A 26,118-nucleotide genomic window follows, 5' to 3' on the forward strand; every position below is an offset into this window, starting at 1 on the left:
GAGGGGAATACCTAATACTGTTGGACTGGCACTAATCTTGTTGACATATTTACTGGGTGCTTGGATAGAGATTATGGAACATGTATCACTATAGACGAGTTTGTATGGGGCTAATCCTTAATAAGTCTTAATTGAAGTATTTGCTGAATGTTATTCTAATATAGGTGATGACAGATTTACTTAAATAAAATAGTTCAAGGCAATCTATAAAACTATGTAGACATATCTTTTGTCTTATTGAATAGTATGTCTGGGAGATGGGTTCTTGTTACCTTAGGCTAGCACCTATCTAAAAAGCTATAACTGAAACGACTGATATTTTATATCTGCATTTTTCCTGGATCCTAAATGTGTATTACTTGCTGTTGTTTAAGTATATGAAATTTTATATAAATGTTACACCATGATACACTTGTTGTGGATCTAATTATTATATGAAAACATAGTATAAATATTATATCATAATATAATCACAAATCATAATTATCATATTTTTCATGAATAATAATTTATATGTGTCATAACTGCAAGAAGTTGCATGAAAATTGATCCTTTGCATGTCCTGTGAAGTGGTTGCATGTTTGAATTATCAGTACTGTCAGGGGAACAGTGCCTCCCACAAAGATTAATAGTGGACATTGCTGAATTATCATTGACCTTAGAATCCAAACCCAATAAGATGTTTTATTCTATAAGTATCGTATTAGTATTCTGAACTGTGAATGGAACAGGCATTCCAGTAGCTTTAAAATGGCACAAGCGAAGCATAACAAATATTTGTCTTATGGGAAATTTATGGCCGAGTCTATAGTCCAGGGCATTCATCATGCAACAAAGACATCAAGATGGACATTGATTGTCAATTTAGCCTGGAAACAATCATAAAGTAAAAGACTGATAGCGTTGATGTGATCACCATCCACCACACAAGGGGACATAGTTCCAATGTTGACTTGTAGGTTTACTGGCCTGGTTTACAAGATTTAGACTTGAAGGATTTTAGATCAGTTTACACAAAGTCCCATTGGTCTCTTCAGGGCGGCATTGTCGGCACAGCCTCTTTAGGGTTGTATTGTCAGCAGAGCTGCCAGAACATATAGAACCATCAAACCATGTTCCGAGAGAGATTGGCAGTGCCTTGATAGAACACCTTTTCAGAAGCAGGGGAGAACCAGTTTTTGTGTGTGTTAAACTCGTTGGATAAATGATTGACTTTGGGTTTGGAGATAGTGACAATTCTTTGCTTAAAGACTTAATGGGTATGGTGTTTGTGGTGCGAGATTGCGAGCAGAGAACCCACTGACTTTAATGTGTGGTCACAGTGCTTCAATTTTCCTGTGTATCGGTGCCATACATGTCTTTCACACAGGGTAAATAATGGTCGTGGGAGGGGACAATATTCTAACCTAATCTGGGGGTGAGGGGAAATGTCTGATTCCTCAGCCTCAATAAATCATTACATTTTAAATCAAGGACAAGAGTTAAGTGAGGTTAAAAAATACAGCTTTAAGAGCTTCTCCTTAACATCGCTGACTAGTAGAATTGGGTCCCATTCAGACACTGGTGTTCTTAATCCTCCGTGACCCTGCAGATGGAATAGGTGATATTGAATTCCATCTCAAAATACTGTTAGCTTGAGATAGGGCTCTTTAATTAAAGAGTTCATGCTGAATTCAGCATACTAATACAGGTTTGGTGGATGGCACTGGCTCTTTAATTAGCGCCTTGACCGAAAAGGTTTAGTAGGACATCTTCCCTGTTCCGGGATGGCATGGTGCAACTCCATTACTGAACAACCCTTTACTTCTTCTGGAGAAATCCTCATTTCCTAATTCTTATAGTTTTATAGATCTGTTTGCACTACTGTTTTGGGACTCACCCAACTGATAAATACTTGAAATTATTCCTAAGACTCTAATATGAGTGTTTAATATGTCCTCTGTGTAATCATTGCTCAATTCCTGAGCCTAATTGATTATTTGCAGAGTTCGTTCCACTTAATTCAGGCTTAGTTTATTTGAGCCATTGAGGATTGTCAAACTGTGAGGATTTTTTATTCAAATCTGATCACCGTACAGGCATGTTGATGCAAAGCTTCTAGTTATTAAGGTCAGGCAAATTTGAATAATTTTTCTATCAAACCCAGAACTGGTGATAGTTTCTGTGCATTCAATTTTTGATACTTTAATGACAAACAGTCTCGATGCATAGTTCAAATAATTTGGTTTTGAATCATTACTAAACAAGCGATGTTATTAAGTTATGGTTTTAAATACTTCACAGTTTAAATTTTAGTTTATGGAAAAGAATTGATAGAGAGAACATGTTTAACTTGAAAATGAAGTTGATAAATGACACAAACATTCAATGCAGTATTGAAATACGTTCAGTGCATTGGAAATTTGCAGCCATTAGCAAACTATTGTGAGTGAGTGAGTGAGTTGGGCTAAATGCCTCTTTGAACAAGTGATGCAGGCATTTACAACAACTCTGGTGAAACCCATCAGCACAGGTAGGATGTTGCAGACCTCGAATTGTGCCAATCTACAATTCGAACCCATGACCATAGGTTCTTGGGGCACCTAAGTGATGCAACTCTGCACGGTGAATAGCTATGCCTTAGATTTGAACTCGAGATCATATGTTCCTGGCACACCTAAGGGATGCAACTCTGCACGGAATTGCCATGCCTTAGACAACTGGGCCACCCATGTCCTCTGTGAAACTATAAGAAACCAAGCATCCAAGCAACAAAGAAACCAATGAAATCATCGTGGCACAAGACAATCCTGAATGGCACACAATCATTTCAAACATGGCAAAAGGCTCACGTATCTGTTCATCAATATCTTGTAGCATTAGCTCATCACTGAGAGTAAATTCCCAGTCCACTCCATGTACACCAATTCTAAACATGCATAACTGACAGTTTCTGGCTGAATACGTGACACTTTTCATGGAAAAGAATTTCTTTATTCATTGTACCGATGTTTCAGTGCTACTTCTTGCCCCCGTCACCTGATGGAACACTGACAGCCTCTGGCTAATCTTGGCCCACACAATGAATTATGAAAGCATGAAAGTAATAACTGTTGTTTATTTTCACTGACAATCTCACTGATTCAGTGGAAGCTTTCATTAAAAAGCCAATTGTCATGTAATGTTTGTAAGCCTATCAATGCCATCATTGTCATTCTTCCGATTATAGCACCTCTGTGACACAGTTGCACCAGACAACCCTGAACCGGTCCCCCGTGGTCTGTAAAGTTTAATATCTGTCTGTCAAACAGTAAAAGGTGTTGCCTTCATTTTCTTTCATCAAGAAACACATTACAGGCTGTTAGGCTTTCATCAAGTGGAGTAATTCCTCAGCAGGGATTTGTAGACAGTTTTTGGTGAACACAAGAATCATGTCCAGATTGGCCAAGCAATAATAATTTTAGGATTGAATCATTTAATGTTCTCATCTTAAAGGGGTGAGGGATGGCATAATAACATATAAAGCTGGACTGAATTTCTGTGAGCTTATGTCATGTTGTCTCTCGTTTGTGAGTCCACCTGAGTCAGCCGTCTGGTGGTAGAGCGTCTGCTCGGAGAACGGAAGGTCGAGGGTTTTGATCCCCAAACCAGACCAAAAGATGTTATAAGATGGAACTTGTTGTAACTCTGCCTGGTTCTTGGCAGTAAGGGGCTAAAACAAGGATTGGTCAGCTTGGAGTCAGTATACTGTGTCTGAGTATTCATGTTAAACTGTGGCATGGTGTCTTAGTCGACTAGCACTACCAAATAAGCATCAGTCCGGACTAATACAAGCAGCCATGCACGCACACATGCATGCACATTGCTTTATAAGTGCAAAAATCTTGAACGCTACGTTAAACTCCATTTCACCTCACCTCACCTCACCTCACCTCACCTCACCTCACCTCACTTGTCAGTCCATCCATCCATCAGAAACGTTTACATTGTCAACATTTCCTCTCAAACCACAAATCCCTATTTGCCTTAATTATGTTTCTAGGTTTATCCAACATATCCCTTGTGGGTTTCACAAACATTGTAAACATCTGACACGTCAGGCTTTCCTCCCACATTAAGCTGACTCGTCATGATACACCTGAAATACAGTTCAAAGCACTTATTCACTCATCACAGTGGTAAATGTCTGCATCAAATTCTCCATTCCTCCAACATCATGCTTACACATTGTGATATGACTGATTTGACTGTTATAAAGCCTGCATGAAGCCCAACTCACTCACTGAGAAACACTGGTTCGATGAAGCTGTAATTTTGCATGAAATGGTGTCTGTAAAACGTGCTGTATAACTTTCAGTACTGTTCATGTGATCTATTTCTTTTTATCAGACCCCGCCGTGATATTGCTGGAATAACATACTGACACTCACTCACCCACTCACTCACCCACTCACTCACTCACTCACTCACTCACTCACTCACTCACTCACTCACTCACTCACTCACTCACTCACTCACTCACTCACTCACCCACCCACTCACTCACTCACTCACTCACTCACTCACTCACTCACTCACTCACTCACTCTTTATCAGATCTTTTACCTTAAAGCAGTGTAAAACAATACCCACTCCCTCACTGACTCATGAGGTGAGAGTTGCTACAACTGAGGGTTCCATTGTACAAAGTGATCCAAGCTCTTAGGTGATTGTGACTCCCATACCTTAACAAAGACAGTCGTAGCGCTAAGGTTGTTTTGTACAACGGCACCCCGCTGTCCAGTTTTTCATGGAGCAAGAGGAGGTAACTCTTGTCATGTCATGGAACAAACTCATCAATGACAGGGGAACCTTTCTTCTTGGGCTTGTCATGACAATACCAATGAAACATGAAATAACACTTTCTCCTTGTATAAATAAGGATCCACCCACTGATGCTTTGCTGAGTTGATGTATTGATGTGAGGTGAGTGGGAAGGCTCCACTATGTGATGTGGGCAGTAGCCACTCAGCAGGGATATGGTCACACTGTGACAGGATCAGTGTCAGCACTGGTCAAAGTAGTAGTGCAATCCTACATGTCAGACAAGAAGACATAAGCCATATGTATGAATGAAACAGTAAATAGTTTCCAATTCCCCACAGGTCCCTAGTATCCCCAGATCCTCAGTACCCACAGGTTCCCAGGTCTTTTAGTACCCACAGGTCCTCAGGTTCTTTAGTACCCACAGGTCCCCAGGTCCTTTAGTACCAACAGGTCTCCAGTATCCACTGGTCCCAAGTACCCACAGGTCCCCAGTATCCACAGGTCCCCAGTACCCACAGGTCTCCAGTACCCACAGGTCTCCAGTACCCATAGGTCCCCAGTACCCACAGGTCTCCAGTACCCACAGGTCCCCAGTACCCACAGGTCTCCAGTACCCACAGGTCCCCAGTACCCACAGGTCCCCAGTACCCACAGATCCCCATTATCAACAGGTCCCCAGTACCCACAGGTCCCCATTATCCACAGGTCCCCAGTACCCACAGGTCTCCAGTACCCACAGGTCCCCAGTGTCCACAGGTCCCAGTATCCACAGGTCCCAGTATCCACAGGTCTCCAGTACCCACAGGTCCCCAGTATCCACAGGTCCCCAGTATCCACAGGTCCCAGTATCCACAGGTCCCCAGTACCCACAGGTCTCCAGTACCCACAGGTCCCCAGTACCCACAGGTCCCCAGTACCCACAGGTTCCCAGTACCCACAGGTCCCAGTATCCACAGATCCCCATTATCCACAGGTCCCATTATCCACAGGTCCCAGTATCCACAGGTCCCCAGTACCCACAGGTCCCCAGTACCCACAGGTTCCCAGTACCCACAGGTCCCAGTATCCACAGATCCCCATTATCCACAGGTCCCAGTATCCACAGGTCCCATGTACCCACAGGTCCCAGTACCCACAGATCCCAATTATCCACAGGTCCCCAGTACCCACAGGTCCCCATTATCCACAGGTCCCCAGTACCCACAGGTCTCCAGTACCCACAGGTCCCCAGTGTCCACAGGTCCCAGTATCCACAGGTCCCAGCAGGGGTCCGGAAAATTTAAAATCCCAATCGGACATTTGAATTTAGGCCACGCCCCCTTCAAATAGCGTATTGTAAGATGACTTTTCACACACACATTACAAGTTGTTACGTATTCATAATATGATGAATTATGAATTGTTTCAATTTAAATTGTTCAATTCACCGGACAATTAATAACAAATAATATCATTTTAGATATACTTCGAAAACATACGTTTGTTTCTGTTATAATAACGATCTGTTAACGTAGTGAATGGTCTAATTAATATTCATGAGTTATATTCATGAGTCTGCTCAAGTGTACGCGTTGTAACATTTGGATCGAGACTATTATCCCATATTTGGTTATCATGTGACCTCACAGGAAAAAATAATTTTAAACTAAAGATTATTTAAAAACAAGATGATGCAATGATCAATGATGCAAGGTATTTATGTTCAGTTGTAAACACCTTTCACTCAAATTAACAAGATGTTCTCAGTAATTAATCCTCGATTAATCAGTGTCAACTCAGTTTATTGCCTATTACAGTGATTGACTGGTTGGACTATCATGTAGGTACGATGTATTTACAGCAATCAAAACAAACAAAGCTTGTCAGTGTAGATAATCTTCATTGTGTTACAACTGCAGACAGACACTGCTCAGTCTTAACTGTTGATCATGTCCGGTCAAAATTTAAGAATGTCCGGACAATACTTTTGAAAATGTCCTGACAGAAAAATTTAAATGTCCGGTAAGCAATATTTTAAACCGGACATTTGAGATTCCCAATCAGACATGTCCGGCGCATATGACGGTTTCCGGACCCCTGGGTCCCAGTATCCACAGGTCCCCAGTATCCACAGGTCCCCAGTACCCACAGGTCCCCAGTACCCACAGGTCCCCAGTACCCACAGGTCCCCAGTATCCACAGGTCTCCAGTACCCACAGGTCCCCAGTACCCACAGGTCTCCAGTACCCACAGGTCTCCAGTACCCACAGGTCTCCAGTACCCACAGGTCCCCAGTATCCACAGGTCCCCAGTACCCACAGGTCCCCAGTACCCACAGGTCCCAAGTATCCACAGGTCCCCAGTACCCACAGGTCTCCAGTACCCACAGGTCCCCAGTACCCACAGGTCTCCAGTACCAAAAGGTCCCCAGTACCCACAGGTCCCCAGTATCCACAGGTCCCCAGTACCCACAGGTCCCCAGTACCCACAAGTCCCCATTATCCACAGGTCCCCAGTATCCACAGGTCTCCAGTATCCACAGGTCCACAGTATACACAGGTCCCCAGTATCCCCAGGTCTACAGGTCCTCAGTATCCTCAGGTCACAGAAGCCATGCTGGGTGTGAGACTAATGTGGATTACGATGATGGACCTGAGTGATTGTGCATCTTCACACCGTGGTGCTGAGATCACTCAGACTTGCCTGACTTGATTACATACAGGCTGCTTCGATATAAGTAGAACATTGCTGAAAACATTCATATTTGCTGGGTAAACAGACATACGTTTGTTCGGTACACATTCTCTATCCATCTAACTTGAAGATTACTTACAAGCTGCTTTGATATTGGTAGAACTTGGCTGACAACATTCACACTTGCTGGCGTGAACAGACATACTTTTGTTCGGTACACATTTTCTATACAACTAACTTGAGGTGTTGCAGCAGCTAGTTTGTCATCAGAATTGCACTTCTTTCTGTCTGGCTCTTCATCTGTCTAGGGGGGAACAAGTGCATCAAGGCATCAGCAAACTGTTAGGCGGTTGTAGTTTTTCTCGACTTCAAAGCATAAAAATTGAAATTTTAGTTATAAATATACTTTTTAAAGAATGACATTTCGAAAATGCTTACAGTTCTTTTAATCAATTTGGTGCCAAAAACAAATTGTGTGAATTATTATTATTATTATTATTATTATTATTATTATATACTGCAGGTAGCCAGGTACAAAATGATACAAAAGAAAAGTCTGACCATATTATACACGACAGATATTTTTTCCAGAATTTAATTGCCCATAATTAAGGGTGCATATAACACACGCGTGCGTATTATTCACGAATAAATAAGTCTTGTGTAAATTTATCAATCGGAAGGGGTGCTAAATGGGATTGTTCACTAGCCAATATATTAGCAAATATCGCAGCGGGGGCTTATTAGAGCGGAGCACTTATTACGTCGAATGTGGTATTTGTGCCAGTTGATTTACTTATCCCTCGGTGCTACTTTTGAGCAACAAGTTAGGTTATGTCTGATGCTTAAAGTATGCCATTTGATTGGTTGAGTGGAAAGATGAAGTAATGGCAAATACAAGGCAAGTGATCTCAGTTGTACAAGCATAATTCCACTTTCATTCATGTGTGTTTTGATACATGGATGCTGTTACAAAAGCATTCTAAATGGTCTCTCAAATGAGTTAAAATGCTTTAGATGAATTTGAAGTAATTATACGGTCTCCCGCTCTCACTCGAATTCAAGTGTGGTATTAGCCAGTCAAAAGCCAATGAAATAGCCATCATGAACCCAGACAGCTGTTTGTGTTGCCCACCTCGGCTCATTAGCCAATTATGACACTGTCCATTTGCCACGTCCGAGCATGCATGGACAGGTTAGGCGTTTCACTTCTCACAGCCAAAGAAAGCATGTTCCCAGCATGCACCAGTGATCATGTGATCCCTGGAGTATCATAATTCTAACTCGCCAATATATTATACATTATTTACACATGGGCAGTTTATGAAAACACTCTTAATTATTTAGCAGGTCGGCTTCAGTGTCAATATCTGTGCATGGGCTGAGGTTGGTTTTCTATCATATTATGAGTTTTGGTAATGTTTGACAGATTTGTCTGTCTGGACGTGGGTGATTTGTCTGTGTATAAATATGACCTGGCGGACTGCTTGTGTGGAATCGTCTGCCAGGAATTCCGTGGTTTCAGGTAAGACTGTTGGCATGGTGTTGATGAGATACGTACTTTGGTTGCTTCAAACTGGTACTGTAGCTGACGAAGCTTGCTTTTTAGAATTCCAGTTTTGTGGACAATTCAGTGATTTAGGATTTTTCTTACATCCAATTACTTTTGTTATTGTGTTTGTCTTTGGTTAAAAACTAGAGCTCAATTCTTCTAAAATTATATACAATGAAACTGTCTGAAATGCCATAATAGATTAACTATAGTAAATCGGATGTTTAACTTCTTTTGAGTATCATGCCATGACAGATAAACTATTGATACACAATGCCATTTGGAAAGTGGTCAAATGTAACAAATGTTATATTTGGGATACTTTGAGTAGCCCTCTCACATGTGTAAGTTGGAACAGCTCCCTTTACACTTGTCAGAGGGGTACTCAAAGTACGTGATCTAGACTACCAGTTGTTGGACTTTCATTTTTGTGAAAGCCTCGGTGGCTGAGTGGTTTAGATTGCTGACTTTGTGTGCTGGTGATTAGGTGCCTCAATCTGGCAAGTGTGGGTTCGATTCCTCAAAAAGTACGGGGATCTGTACTGTACTTAGAAAGTGTTATCTATCTAACATTTGTTAGATTAACTATTGTACTATCAAAGAATCGGGTATTATTTAACTTCTTTGCGTAGTATGCCGTGACAGATTAACTATTGTACTATCAAAGAATCGGGTGTTCTTTAACTTCTTTGAGTAGTATGCCGTCACAGAATAAATATTGTACTATCAAAGAATCGGGTGTTCTTTAACTTCTTTGAGTAGTATGCCGTGACAGATTAAATATTGTACTATCAAAGAATCGGGTGTTCTTTAACTTCTTTGAGTAGTATGCCGTGACAGATTAAATATTGTACTATCAAAGAATTGGGTATTATTTAACTTCTTTTCATTACCGTATATGACCGCGTATAAGCCGAATTTTGAGGACCAGAAAAAAGATTCTGTAGAAAGGGGTCGGCTTATCCACGGGATACACTTTCATGATAGTATTTTTCAGATCGTGATCTGTCAGAAACATCGGCTGAATGACCGTCCCATAGATTACAACTTCCCGAAAGTTTGGAAGTTGCCACGACTAGAGCCATTATTCTTATAAATTATCAATAAAGTTATTATTATACACCAATGTTGTCATTATTAAAAAAATGTTATGCATGTTACTCCTTCTGATAATAAGTTTTCAATTGAATGTTCAAAGTTTATCGTTCTTCGTAAACTCCACAATCTTTACATGTAACAATATATGTAATTCACAGCTATAATATATAATCCCCAGATAAAATCGCCAATAGCTATTACGTACATTTTGCAAAGTTCATAAATTGATAGTGAACAAGTGTCTACCTTTATTGAAAGAGGCAAATAAACAACTGTATCGGCGAGTTATTCCGTTCGCCATTTGCAAAAACATGTGATCAGCTGTTTCCTGTGACGTCACGAACGGTGACCACTGTGATTGCTTCCTGTTGTTTAAAGCAACACGGTACACAAGGAAATGAGCATTGATAATAACAGGCCGATTGGTATTGTCATGTTGTTTACACAAACATTTTCAAGTTGTGGGTGCTTAGCGATCGTGTTGGGAGTAGGGGCTTAATTCCTTTGTTTTCGAGAGATTAGTTTAATAAACTGGAGAAGCCTGTGAGTAAGTGATGGTCATTCAATGTGTTCATAGTATGATAGTTTATTTAATTCAATTGGATTAACATACAGTAGTGGTGTAAAGGGGGTTATAAAAGTTGATATATTTTTACTGACTGACATGTTCATCATGAGTTTTAAACGAAAACGCCATGCTTACGATGCTGAATTCAAACTGCGAGTCTTCGCTCCAGCTGATATATTTTCTCACGGGTTCATAATTCTATATACACCGATTCACAAAATGGCGCTTGGTTGTTGATGGCAACATATAACGATCATTATGAGATTAAAAAAAAACACAAGAAACAGCTTCCCACATTATGAAAGTGGATGACTGGTTTGTTAAATCTTTATTAGAAATAATAATGACTTTTTCAATATAATTACAACGTTTTTCATCTTATATTTTTGAATATCTGCGAGTACCGGCACATGTCTTGCAGTCCGACTTCGCAGTGTTTTTTGTCTTTCAATTCCTGATTCGGCTTATCTGCGGGTCATATCATTTTCTTTCGTATTTCAATGGTCAATTTAACACCTCGGCTTGTCTACGGGGTCAGCTTATCCGCAGTCATTTTCGGTAGTATATATTTACAATACGGAAACACACCGGCTGAGAATCTCGGGACATCTTGTTCTTGCCTTCTACTGGGTTTACAGGAAATACAAGGGTGATGGAGAATCTACCATTACATCACTGGTTTGGAATACAAGCTGTGTTCGTGTTTCTGTGCGTATGTACATAGTGTTGTGTCTACATGGCTGCAGGTCAGCAAACTGTGAAAGTGTGAGATCCCGTTGTACAGATGTTGGTAAGCACACCCAATCGATATAGATTGCTATCAATTGATTGAAGTGTCTTCAGACGTAACAGTAACAAAGGCAAGTTGGTGCTCCTGTCTCACTTGTTGGGGGAGGGTGGTTGGCCTACTGGGTAAAGCGTTTGCTAACCGTCTGGTTTCAGTTCCGTGTGTGAAGCCCATATTGTCTATGCCCAGATATTCATCAGACAGCCTTGGGGTATGTATGTCTCTTGTGTGTTTATGAATGGGAGATCTGCCAACTGTAAAAAAGAAGAATGTAGAAAAAGATATAATTCTAAATTAAGAGCCGTTTTATTACTGTCTTACTGTTTTATTATCTGAAAATAAGATATGTCACAAATTGTTTTCATGCCTGTCCTGACAAAATATTGTATGGATCTTAGCAATCATGACATTAAATAAGAACAAAATAATAATTTTTCTATTTTAATACCTACTGTCCATATGTTTTCACAAAAACAATGTTTTGGTTTTTGGTGTGTTTTTCAAGTTTTGAGAAAAAACATATAAACCAACTTTTTTGAAAAAGGCCTTCAATATTTAATTTATTCTGTTTTCATATATGGATATTTACTTTTGCTTTTTGCCTCCATTCTCCTGGCCAGGCTGTTGTCACACAGTCAAATGATGTCATCAATTGTTTGCACATCACTGCATGTCAGTGTGATGTATATTACTTGTGTATATATACAGTAGGAGGGTGTTAGGAAATATGATCGATATGTTTTGTATTCACAATGTTTGAATATTATGTATCAAATTTGAGGACCCGTGTCAATTGGCAGCTCCAACAAATTTAGTCCAAGTCTTTCAAAACCCATTTTGTTTTTGTCTACTACCTCCAAATTAACTTGTAAATCAATTAAACGGTTAATGACTACACTAATTACACTGACACAGTGTCTCAGTTTAACACGTCGTCGCTATGGTCTAGACAGACTGAATGGGGCCACAGGTGGCCCAGTCGTCTGAGGTGCTGCAATACACAGTGCAGAGTTGCATCTGTTGGGCATACCAGAAACCTGGGATAGAGGGTGGGGGGCGACTCCACCTTTGCCCCGATTATGTTTCTAGGTTTGTCAACACCATACCTCTGCTCGTGGGTTTCACTGAAGTGAAAAACGTCTGAGACCCGCATCACGTCGGGCTTTCCTTCCACATCATGCTCATATACTTTGATACAATTGGAACACTCACTCACTCACTCACTCACTCACTCACTCACTCACTCACTCACTCACTCACTCACTCACTCACTCACTCACTAGACTGAAACTGGACACCAGAAGAGAGAGCTTGTAGTTCTTCTTAAAGGAGGACTTGTGTCAGGTGGTAGTTGTAGTAGCAAGATTGATTGATGTTATTCAGAAACCACTTTGACTGTCTACTAAATGAAATTTTATTATAAGACCAGTATTTAGACTAGAAACAGAGATAACCAACGAGATGGGAAGAGTTACAGATTATCTGTCCCGAGTGAATAAATGGGTTTAATCCTGAGCCTCACAGCAATCATTCAGGAGGGACAATTAATCCTTAATTCTCAGTTTTGAGTAGATTTTTCTATGTGTTACTCTCCGACTTTTAAGAGAGAAAATGAATAAACATGCGTGAAATGGCAACCATACAGATACACTTGACTGAAGGCAGCTTACTGTACAGTTGACATCATGTCATCTATTTGTGATGTCATGAACAATGGATGATGTCATGTCCTATTGTTCTCAACAATGAAGCATTGTGATGTCATAAGACTTCAACTGAGTAATCAGCATTGAGAATCACAAAATTCACTTCCAATATCTTTTTCTTTAACAGGGCATGGTCCTCCAGTCCTTTGAATGGTTAAATGAATTTAAACTTTTTCTGAAATTATGCTTTAAAAATTAATAGGGTATGAATGTGATAAATTATTTTCTTAGGTTGTTGAGAAAATAGACCTTGTTTAACTCTCTCTGGCTAATTCACTGTAGAAAGTATTGCTTGCTGAATGCTGCTTTGCCAACAATCCAAACCAAGTGTGATTATATATGACTTTAACATTGACTTTCAATCGATGTCGACAATGATAATTTTTTAATATCGACCAGGGACATCAGGAATTACCGTATTCAACGTAATAAGCGCCCAGGACACTCTCAAAATTAGAAATAGGGGGCTCTTATTAAAATATTATTTTTGGTGAAAAAAAACACAGTTGAAAGACAAATTTCGTGGTTTATGTTGACAGCCTGAAATGTTTTTATGTATGGCAGATATATTTTTCTGAGTACTGAGTAGGACCCGGGTACCCACAGAACTACCCGGACCATTGGTTAGTCACGTGATATATTGTTTAATGACAAAAATTATCTAGAACTCTATGGTAACACTACAAGTCGCTAATGTCCGCATTTCTTTCTGACTATGCACCCTGTGTGATTTTTCATATGGTTGAATAAAGATATAATTTAATTCAACTTCAGTGTATGAATGACCAGATTGTTTAATACATGTATCTACATACGTTTTGCCAGGGCTATGCTAAAAATGTTCCCAATCGGACATTTTGAGACATCTCCTGAGATCTTCAGTGGGTACCCGGGTAGTAAATTTGGACTTGTCCCAGCCCTACCTGCTACTAAATCTTTGATTTGAGATTGAATCACATTTTTGAAAAGGTGCATGAACAGGCCACTAAGCCACTGTATGAACGTACCTTGTGAGCAACAGTGTGCTTGGGTGCTATGTTCACCTGTTCCACCATCAAGCAGAGTGTCTGGAATAATCCAGATGTGAAATATAAGAATTTTACCATGTAAAAATATCACAAGGCAGGGAATTTTGATTTATAAACATTTTGAGGATCATTGCTTTGATTCTTCTGCACTTGGCACCATTTTCATGCCTGAACAGGATGTTCAATGTATTTCTTCAAGATCTTCAGGATGTGTCCTGGCTTTGATTTGTGCTTGTTCATAGCTGACCCATATCACCGCTGACATATCATCACCATCCAGCATCAGTTCTTATATCTGCTTGCTGATAAGTATGTGGGTTCTGTTTGAAATTGTTCTTTAAGATAAAGAACAAATCGTTGAATTCTTTTAAACATTTACCATGGGGGAGTAATGGCAATCGTGGCAGAGGTGATTCTGTTCCACAAAATGTGGAGGTTGGAGTCAGGATGTCAGCATATTTTGTGAGAAATCAGATATTAACCTGGCATTTACAAATCATTATCTTGCTGCGAGGTTTTATGTTACGACTATTGATAAACATTTTCAGACCCCGTTTCACCAAGAATGTAAACTGTTGATATGAAGTCAAGGTGACTATTAAGGGCACTTACACTATTGCACTATTGGTAGTGTGATAGTTAAAGCACTCTTGTGATACTATTGTAATATGTGTACAACTATTGCAATAGTTTTGTGACAGTTTCATAAACACTTACGCTATCTTACCAATAACAATAGTTACATTTTTCAGTGTCATGATCATATGTTCTGCAGTTTGCTTGGAAAATGTAAGGGAGGTACCTCTATTATTGTCTGATATAAAATAATGATTGTTTTACCACATGTCTAGTCAAGAGATGCATATATTAGTTATATTTAAACATATTGGATATCCCATGGATATGCCCATTGATATCCCATGGATATGCCCATTGATGCATGTGCTCATTGATATCCCATGGATGTGTCCATTGATATCCTATGGATGTGCCCATTGATATCCTATGGATGTGCCCATTGATATCCCATGGATGTGCTCATTGATATCCCATGGATGTGCTCATTAATATCCCATGGATGTGCTCATTAATATCCCATGGATGTGCTCATTGATATCCCATGGATGTGCTCATTAATATCCATGGATGTATACATTGACATCCCATGGATGTGCTCATTGACATACCATGGATGTGCTCATTGATATCCCATGGATGTATACATTGATATATCCACACATGTGTCATTGAAGCACAAACAAATGTATACTAATCTTTTTTATCCCCCACCCAACAAAGTTGGCGGGGATATAGAAACGGGCTCCGTCCGTCAGTCCGTCACGTTTCGTTTCCGGAGCATAACCGTTCAATATTGTTTCATCAAACTTTGCAGGTCTGTCAGGTACATACTGAACTGGTGCCTTTTGCTATTTAGAAATTTTAGAAATTTTTATTTTTTACGTTTCCATGACAAGTTCCACCTCGGTAAAAAAAGGTTAGGGTTTGTTTAGATTTAATTATGTCATAAATTCTGCAACAGGGGCGGGGGATATAGTCATGGTAGTGGCAAACTCTTGTTACACTTGGGGCGGTCGGGTAGCCTAGTGGTTAAAGCGTTCGCTCGTCACGCCGAAGACCTGGGTTCGATTCCCGACATGGGTACAATGTGTGAAGCCCATTTCTGGTGTCCCCCGCCGCGATATTGCTGGAATATTGCTAAAAGCAGCGTAAAATCATACTCACTCACTCACTCACTTGTTACACTTCAATTGGCGAACACTAGAGCCAGGCTGATTGAACAAGTTCCACTTGATAAAACATGAAACAGTTAAACGATAAAAGAAACGCTTTTGTCTTATTCAAAAGCTCAATAACATGCATCATGGTGATGAATTGGAATAATGTTCCATCTGGACATATGCTGCACAACATCGATGTGTATGTTTGCACCAGCCCCTCACAGGAGCAACAAGTCAATTGTACCGCACTGAACACAACAGTTGATTGATGGACAGGAAACACAAGAACAGATACTTCTTTGTTTTCCGACAAATGAACTTGTTTCCACATCAATAAAATATACTATTGATATGATTCTATTAACCATATCAATAGTAGTTTGATCTTATCAGCAAGAGCCTTGAATGTGGCCTTCAGATTGGGATCATTGTAAATGTATTGGCAAAGTGGGCCAGGTAATGTTGAAAGGCTGTCTTTGTGTATTCCATCTGGCTGCTCGAAGCTTGATCTGAAGATATGACAGCTTATCAATACAGGATTGTTCTGCTGCTGCAGGCTGGCATGGTGTGTTCTGATCAGAGGTGAGGTGAGGTGAAATGGAGTTTAACATCGCGCCCAAGATTATTGCACTTATATAGCGACGTGCATGCACGTGTGTGTGTTTGTGTGGCTGCTTGTACTAGTCCGGACTGATGCTGATTTATAGTGCTAGCTCACTGAGATACCATGTTACAGTTTAACATGAATACCCCACTCAGACACAGTATACTGACTCCGAGCCGACCAGTCCTTGTTTTAGCCCCTAAATGCCGAGCGCCAGACAAGGTAACAACAAGTACCATCTTTTAACGTCTTTTGGTATGACGCGGTCGGGGATCGAACCCTGGACCTTCCGCTCTCCAGGCGGACGCTCTACCACTAGACGACTGAGGCGGTCTGTTCTGATCAGAGCATGGCGGCATGTCTGCAGATCACAGTTGGTGGAATTTAAATATCAGCCAGGAGATTCTTCGTTTGTCAGCGACTGCCCATCCTTGTGGGTTTTACCAGACTGTTTTTGTTTGTTGTTTAACACTGCATACAGCAATATTCCAGTTATAAGACAGTGGTCTGTAATAATCGAGTCTAGACGGGACAATCCAGTGTTTGACATCATGAGCATTGATTGAAGCAATTGGGATACGATGACGTGCATCAACCAAGTTAGCGAGTCTGACCACCCGATCCTGTCAGACTGCTCTTACAACAAGCAAGGGTTGCTGACCAGACTGAGAACAAAACCAGATGTCTAAGACCTGCATCACTTGGACTTTCCTTCCACGTGAAGCTGTCAGATAACTGAAATACTGTTCACACTCAACTCCCTCACTCATGCAATATTGGGGTATGATTATTTACATTGTCTGTTGCAGTATGTGCGTATCTGAACATAAACAATTAATTTTTAGGTTTTTTTTTATTAATTGGTTTTATTGGATCTGCCACCCATAAGAATCAGGAAAGTAGAAACAAAAATTTCAATCAAGTGTTTTTTATCTTATTGCCAAGTGTTAAAAAGAATTTGCAATAAAATATAGCACAAAGTGTTTTCATGATTGTTCTGGCACAAGATATTAAACTCACCACGACAGCATGTTCAAATAATTGTTCAGGTTCATGGCCATCTTGACATTGAATACTATGAATATTTTTTTCCATACCTCCTGACCTTATGTTTTCACAAAAGACCAAAAAAAAATTGAAAATGTTGTTGTTGTTGTTTTTAGAAAAAAATCTGTATGCCAACTGATAAAAGGGGAAAAGGCAAAGAATACAGTCCTACTCCGCCTACTCTTCCAAATACTGGGCTACATGGTTGGAAAGTTCCTTTATTTGTGTGGCAGTGTCACAGTTAATATCTTAATGCCACGTTAATATAAAGATCCCTGTACCTGATGGCAACATTAAATGTGGTCATCCTATTTTTGTAACAATTACTTAAAAAACACTTCAGTGATGAGTTTAATTTTGCACTGACAAACATGCAAATATGAACATATTGACACATATGTTGCACAAAGTAAAGCTGATTCCCAAATAAACAAGTAGATGTGTCTAATGCACAAAATACACCTGATCAGTGAAGTCTACTTTGGGATTTAGAAATTGAAGAAGGAAACTTTCTCAATTGTAACTGTTATTTTTCTAGCACTTAATAAAATGACATTTACTGACTTGAAGATGGATCAACAGTGTTCTCATTGGTACACTTCAATTACATAGGGAACGCTTAAACATTTATAGGGCACACAAGACAAATATATTGAAGCCCCTATACTGGCAAAGTTTTGGCACAATTTCAGCATGTGACATGGTGTTTTTCATATACATGTAATTTTCACCACTCTTTTCCCTTTTGCTGACTTGGTTGATGCATGTCATCGATTCTAATTGCGTGGATCGATGCTGATGATATCAATCACTGGATTGTCTGGTCCAGACTCGATTATTTACAGACCACCATCATATAGCTGGAATATTGCTGAGTGCGGCGTTAAACAACAAACAATCAATCTTTTCCCTTTTATGTTTTGGCTGATAATCAAGACTGATTATTCTCTGATGGTGACGTTATATACAGTATTCGACAAAATAAGCTCTAATAAACGCCCACGGCAACATTTGCTAAGATATTGGCTAGTGAACAATCCCAATTACCACCCCTTCCGATTGATCAATGTACACAAAACATTTATTTGCGTATAATACGCACTCATGTGTTATATGCACCCTTAATTATGGGCAATTAAATTCTGGAAAAATATATCTGTCGTACATAAACATTTCAGGCTGTCAGCATAAACCACAAAATTTATCTTTCACCAAAATAATATTCAAATAAGAACTCCCTATTTCTACTTTTGCGAGCACCCTGGGCACTTATTACATCGAATACGGTATTTAGTAATATGTAGTCTTCCTACTCCACCATTGTTAACTCTGCAGTCAAATTAGAATAAATATGCTTATAATGTGTGAGGATGTTGTGTGTCAAATGATTAGTGTTTGACATGGTTAATAGATAATACTGAAACACTGGTGTAAATGTGAATATTAAAATAGTGTCGTTGGATTTACAAATAGAAACATCTTGCAATATACATAAATTTGGTTCTCAAGTTTGTGTCATCCATGTTTAAGGTAAAGGTGAGGTTTAGTGCTACATGTTGTTAATGGCATGGTGTTTTTTTTATATATTTCATGTATATTCTGATAAGCAGTGTCCTGATATTAACAATATGACATATGTTCAAAGTTGATTTGCATGCATGACAGACATGGGTCTGGTACTGATTATGGAAAAAACATCATCCTGCAGTGTTAATTTCTAAAAACAAAATCAGTGCTGAATCCAAGTGTCATATTGAAACTAATTCTTTTTCAAGAACACCTGATTTTTTTCATGTGACTAAAATAAATCTGTCTGGTGGGTACTGCAACACAGCCTTCCAATTGTGGGTGTTCTTTAACTTGTTTTGAGTGGAATATAATGGAATAACGATTATCTATATAAGCAAACCAGGTCATATTCCTGGAGCCAGCCTTAAAAGTAAAACATGTTGCCTTTTACATTTCAGAGAATATGCACACTTTCTTTCTCTTTTTCTTTCTTTGCCAAAACTATAGAATTATAAAAATAATGTATTTGCAGAAAATGGATGTTTTAAGGGACTATTCTGTGGTGAGAGTAGCACCAAAAAACATATTTATATTAAGTAATCCAAAACTTGTCCTTCAGTTGAATTAGTTGTGTGGATAATAGTTTTCCTCCACCAGTTATGTTTCTGCTATAAACCATGTGCTGTTGAGCTTGAATGTTTTACTTGCCTCTGCATGTGTTTGTGATGGGTGCCACAGGTAGGGCAGGATACATTCACCTTTTCGCGAACACCTGATATCAGCACTATTTGATAGTGATAGTAATGTGCACCCGCCTCTACACAGCTGTGTTTTTTTGGGGAAAAGTGTGCTCCATACTCAAGAAAATACGTTACTATGCTTGAGACAATTTCTGATGTCTCCTCATTATGATAAGGCTTGAAAATTACAAAAGTAGTGTAGAGGCATGCTTGCTCACTCACTCACTCACTCACTCACTCACTCACTCACTCACTCACTCACTCACTCACTCACTCACTCGGGGCCACGGGTGGCTCAGTCGGCTAAGATGCCACGATTCGCTGTGCAGAGTTGAGTTCCTTGGGCCCGCCAGAAACCTATGATTGTGGGTTCGAATCTTGGTGCGCCCCGATTATGTTTCTAGGTTTGTCAGCACCATACCCGTACTCGTGGATTTCACCAAAATGGTAAATGCCTAAGACCTGCATCACTTGGTGCTTTCCTTCCACAGTAAGCTGACACGCCGTAATATAACTGGAAAACTGTTAAAAGCTGCATTAAACCCAACTCACTCACTCACTCACTCTTTTACACACTTAAAAAAATATGAACTCACAGAGACAAGAACCACTTTTACACTCTCTCTCACTCACTAAGAAAACATGGATTCACCCTCCATTTTCACACACTCTGGCCACATCTCCACCACGTCCTACCTAGCCATCACCAGGCAGGGGTCGGAACAGAAGAATGCCAGTATACATCATCAGGATTGATGTCCCTGGCATCAGCTCCATCACCTCACTTGATCGCCTTACATCACCCTGGAACACACCTGCCCAGTACCACCTGCTGGCGTACATCTTCCGGACGACACGCATTACGCTATGCAGCATCTCCAGTCAGTGCCTCCCTCTTGAAATAACATGCTTTGTTCTAAGTTCTTTTCTCACCTGTAATGAGTAACACCTTTCCCTTCTTATCACCTGTGTGGTAGACACATGTAGACACGTCCGTATCTGACCATGGTGGCTGATCAAACATTGTCCTGGCCTTTTTCTCTGTCTTTCTCTGTCTTTCTCCGTCTTTCTCCGTCTTTCTCACGAAAATAAACTTGTCTCGTAGACATGTTCTGATCTGTTCCAGCTAATATGTATGGTACACAATTAAGGATTTGTTGATGCTTTAAAATTACTTCGTATGACACAATTGAAAAGATAGAAAATGCTGTTTGATAAATGTCTTGAAATGATATTATTACCTGAAAGGGGGTTCACTTTTCTCTTGCTGATTTCCTCCATCAATTTGTAAACATGGTTTTACACTTCCACAAGTAAATTTTCTGGAGTAGGAATGTTAAACATACTTTGCATAAAAATAAAATAAAACCATTACAGGTGCAAAAATGTATCTGCCTTTTTTTTTACATCATAAAGACATTTTATGTATTCTAATAAATTTTCTTCCTAACCAAGTTCAAAGTGTTCAATACTGTTCAAAGTGATACCAAACTCACTCACTGACTCACTCACTCACTGATATTCTAGAAAACTTTTGAAAATTTATTCTTTGTTTTACAGAGGAGCAATAAAATCTCTGAATTGAAATAATCTGTTTGATTTGCATTGGTGTTGAAACTTTTACTCCCAAGGACAATTTACCAATTGGTCGATTGCAACCTATGCTGATAGTAAAAGGGTGACTAAATGGAACGGGTGGTATTGAGGCTTGTGACATTGTTGATTGCATGTCATTGTACCCCCTTGGTGTGGATCGTTGTTCATCATATCAATCACTGGATATTGTGGTCCAGACTCGATTATTTACATCCTGCTGTCATATAGCTGTAATAATGCTGAGTGTGGCCAATAGAAAAACAATACAATGAAGTCAAAAGCCACGCTTTTTGCCACAGACAATAAAATATTGGCCAAGATGGAAAAACTTATTGAGAATGTACAGCTCTGGCATTACCACCAGGAGGGGGCACGGGTGGCCCAGTTGTCTAAGGCGCCGCAATTTGCTGGTCAGAGTTGTGTCCCTTGGGCACGCCAGAAACCTATGATTGTGGGTTCGAATCCCGGTTCGCCCCGATTATGTTTCTAGGTTTGTCCGCACCATACCCGTGCTCGTGGGTTTCACTGGAGTGGTAAACATCTGAGACCTGCATCACTTCGGGCTTTCCTCCCACATTAAGCTGACACGCCGTGATATAACTGGAATATTGTTAAAAGCGGCGTAAAATCAAACTCACTCACTCACTAACTCACTCACTCACTCACTCACTCACTCATTACCACCAGGACCATCTGCAGTTAGGTTATCAAGAATAAGATGACCCAGTGTTTGAGAACGCCTGCCATTTGTCTGCTTTTCAATGATTGGCCATTTTATTTGGAGGCAAGTGTAAATAAAAGTGTATTTGCACATTGTTAAACAAATGTTAATCTATACACAATGGCTTCATTAGGAGTGTCATATGATATGCTACTAATATGTTTACTATGAGTAGGGTTAACAAAGACCGAACCATTACGAATACGATTTTATCATATGGCCTTGTATTTGAAACCATAGAATAGTTTTAATGCTTATTGATGGATCTCCAATAGAATGTATTAGTCGCTGGACGATTTGTGTTTTATGCTTTTGTATTTGAAACCATAGAATAGTTTTAGTTCTTATTGATGGATCTCCATTAGAATGTATTAGTAGGTGGTGGATTTGTGTCTCATGCTTTTAAGCTACATTAGTGGAGTACACATTTATATGGGCTTTGACATTTCAGAGCATGGAGATATATGTTGAAGAAGGTCACTTGAAACTCTGGAGGTAGAGGAAGTGGGATCAAGGCTTTGTAAGAAAAATGAATGGATGGAAGTTCGATTCGCAACATTATATCCTGTCATATCTTTTTCTGTGCCAGCTTCATTTGTGCAAAACCTGGGATAAGGGTGGCCAAATGATCTCTGGCATCACAATTTGCTGTGAAGAGTTGTGTCCCCTTTGGCTTTCCAGAAACCTGTGACCGTGGGTTTGAATCCTGGTTTGTCCTGATTAGGTTATCGTACTCTGTTGGGTCCAGTGGTCTGAAGTGTCGAAACGCCCTGTGCTGAATTCCATCCCTCAGCTGCTGGGTGCTGATTCTGGGTTTGAATCCCAGATTCATAATGATCATGGTCCTAGGTTTGTCTGCACCATACTCATGTTTGTGGATTTCACCAAAATGGTCAATGTCTAAGACCTGCATAACTTTGGACTTTCCTCTCTGTCATGCTGTTATAGAACTGAAATACTGATCAAAGCAACATAAAGTTTTCGAAGGATTACCATTTGAGGCCTACATAAATTAAAACAGAAATGTACGTATTAGTCCATTGGGGTATATTTAAGTTGGGGAAAATTGAATTATTTCTGAAATCAGGTGCTATTTGTTCCAAGTTAATTAGGGCATTGTTCTTCTACAAGGAAAGTGTTCCAGATTGTTTGTGATGGTTCTTAAAAGATGTGAGAAGAAAGTTATTGTATGTGTGTTGTTAATTGTGGGTTAAGGGTTCATTCTTCGGGGGGGCACGGGTGGCCCAGTCGTCTAAGGTGCCACGATTCACTGTGCAGAGTTGCTTCCCTTGGGCACTCCAGAAACCTATGATTGTGGTTCGAATCCCGGTTCGCCCTAATTATGTTTCTAGGTTTGTCAGCACCATACCCGTGCTCGTGGGTTTCACCGAAGTGGTAAACGTCTTAGACCTGCATCACTTCGGGCTTTCCTCCCACATTAAGCTGACACACCATGATATAACTGGAACAATGTTAAAAGCGGCGTTAAACCCAACTCACTCACTCACTCATTCTTTGGGGATGTGATCATTTGTCTGTTCTGTCGAGAATCTTCCCATAGATGCCAAGTAAACCAGTGGCATTACCTTCATAATGGCGGACATTTTATATACTGTGAGGGGGGCATGGGGATACTTTAAAAAAAAAAAAATTGTTCCAGAAAAACACCTTTGTTCTCAGTTAAACTCAAGAAATGAAATTATTTGCTTGATGTCTGGGAAAAAAAAAATATATATATTATGCATGTTTTGAAGCAATCGCTGAAAAAATGTCCTGTGTCCTACAAAAATCCAAGTCCTCACAATGATAGTAAATGGTGGGCTCCAGTAAAATCCAGATTGGAAATTAACCATGTCTGCTGCATCTACTCAAGACAAGAGAGTTAACAGACTATAAAAGTCCAGTTACCACCCTTGCCGAACTAGGCTGGTATTAAGGAGTTACCGTTTGGCTGGTCTAACGAGTCTATGCATTGTGCAATCAAAATCGCGTTATGATATCAACATCTGGTTCGTTAAATACCATGCATATTACAGCTGACTGCAGGATTTGCAAAGCATGTGTACTGCCGACTTGGCGTAAACAGATTTTTTCCAAATCTTTACATGTTTTTTTATCAAGGTGCTCATGTGATATGATGCACTTGTGGGGTAAAACACGTTTTATAACAATAAAGATCTTTAATTTCGATCAGATCGTCCTGACTAGGCACCACCATTTTGTTTAAATCAAATGCAATTGATATGATAGGTGGAATCTGATTGGTCAAGAGGAGGGGCATAAAAGGGACATAACTCGTAATAGCCACTGGTGGACAATTGGTTCTGAGCAAATGCCTGTCAAATGCTACATTTGCCACGTGGGATGAACCCACAAGGATGAGACATTTGCCACTTGGGATGAACCCACAAGGATGAGACATTTACCACTTGGGTGGAACCCACAAGGATGAGACATTTGCCATGCGGGATGAACTTACAAGGATGAGACATTTACCACATGGGTGGAACCCACAAGGATGGGACATTTACCACGTGGATGGAACCAACAAGGGTGAGACATTTGCCACATGGGTGGAAGCCACAAGGATGAGACATTTACCACTTGGGTGGAAGCCACAAGGATGAGACATTTACCACTTGGGTGGAAGCCACAAGGATGAGACATTTACCACTTGGGTGGAAGCCACAAGGATGAGACATTTACCACTTGGGTGGAAGCCACAAGGATGAGACATTTACCACTTGGGTGGAACCCACAAGGGTGAGACATTTACCACTTGGGTGGAAGCCACAAGGATGAGACATTTACCACTTGGGTGGAAGCCACAAGGGTAAGACATTTAACACTTGGGTGGAAGCCACAAGGATGGGACATTTACCACATGGGTGGAAGCCACAAGGATGGGACATTTACCACATGGGTGGAACTCACAAGGATGGGACATTTACCACATTGGTGGAACTCACAAGGATGGGACATTTACCACATGGGTAGAACCCACAAGGATGGGACATTTACCACATGGATGGAACCCACAAGGATGGGACATTTACCACGTGGGTGGAACCCACAAGGATGGGACATTTACCACATGGATGGAACTCACAAGGATGGGACATTTACCACATGGGTGGAACTCACAAGGATGGGACATTTACCACATGGGTGGAACTCACAAGCAGGGATGTGGTGCCAACAAACCAGGGGGCATGTTGAAGGTGAAATTGGGGCTCAAACCTCAGACTAATGGAACCCTGATCTCTGGAGTGCAAGGAGTGAAATAATTCACTGAATGAGTATCATATCAGTAGGTCCTGTATCAATACAAAATGATACAAGCTTACATGAGGCCATGATATAAATATAATATCAGTATGACATGCATGGATACTGAAAAGTTTATTCAAGGAAGACCATGTAAGATGGTATGAAAGTTAATTGTCAAATAATATTTTCTGCTTGTATGTACTCGTACATGAGGTTTTTAAGCCTGTTCACTGTTTTATTAGTGGACAAGTATTATCTACTAGATATGTCCCTCACTCACTCACTCATTCACTCTCATTCACTCACTCACTCACTCAAACACTATCCCTACACTGGATCACAAACATTGATTGTTAAACTGGCATCGACAAGTCCAGCATATAAATCGTTTGTACCAAATGGATAGAATTTATGTTTTCCTGCTTCCATATATATCTCAGTATGATACCAAGTTAGCATTAATTAAGATTCTTTATGAGAATATACCAATAAGGTTTATCAAGGATTAAGTAGCAATCTTTAGTCAATGGTTTCAAAAGATCTGAAGTTACTCTTTTTCAATAGAGCTGTGTAAATAGCCATATTTCCAGATTTCAATCTGCTATATAATTATGGATGAGGGTTTTTATCCAGCCGTTATTATTTTAGGATTGCATAAATACCGAAACCTAGTTCCAGTCTCTTAACTGGCAAGT

General features: G+C 40.0%; 1 protein-coding gene across 2 annotated transcripts in view; it reads left to right on the forward strand.

Annotated features, from left to right (window-relative positions):
* Positions 1–26,118, forward strand: part of LOC124143898 (sex peptide receptor-like) — a 213,342-nt gene that overhangs the window by 95,328 nt on the left and 91,896 nt on the right. The window lies entirely within an intron of this gene.

The sequence above is a fragment of the Haliotis rufescens genome, unplaced genomic scaffold, assembly GCF_023055435.1.
Source record: "Haliotis rufescens isolate VD_foot unplaced genomic scaffold, xgHalRufe1.0.p SCAF_12, whole genome shotgun sequence".
Lineage (NCBI taxonomy): Eukaryota > Metazoa > Mollusca > Gastropoda > Lepetellida > Haliotidae > Haliotis > Haliotis rufescens.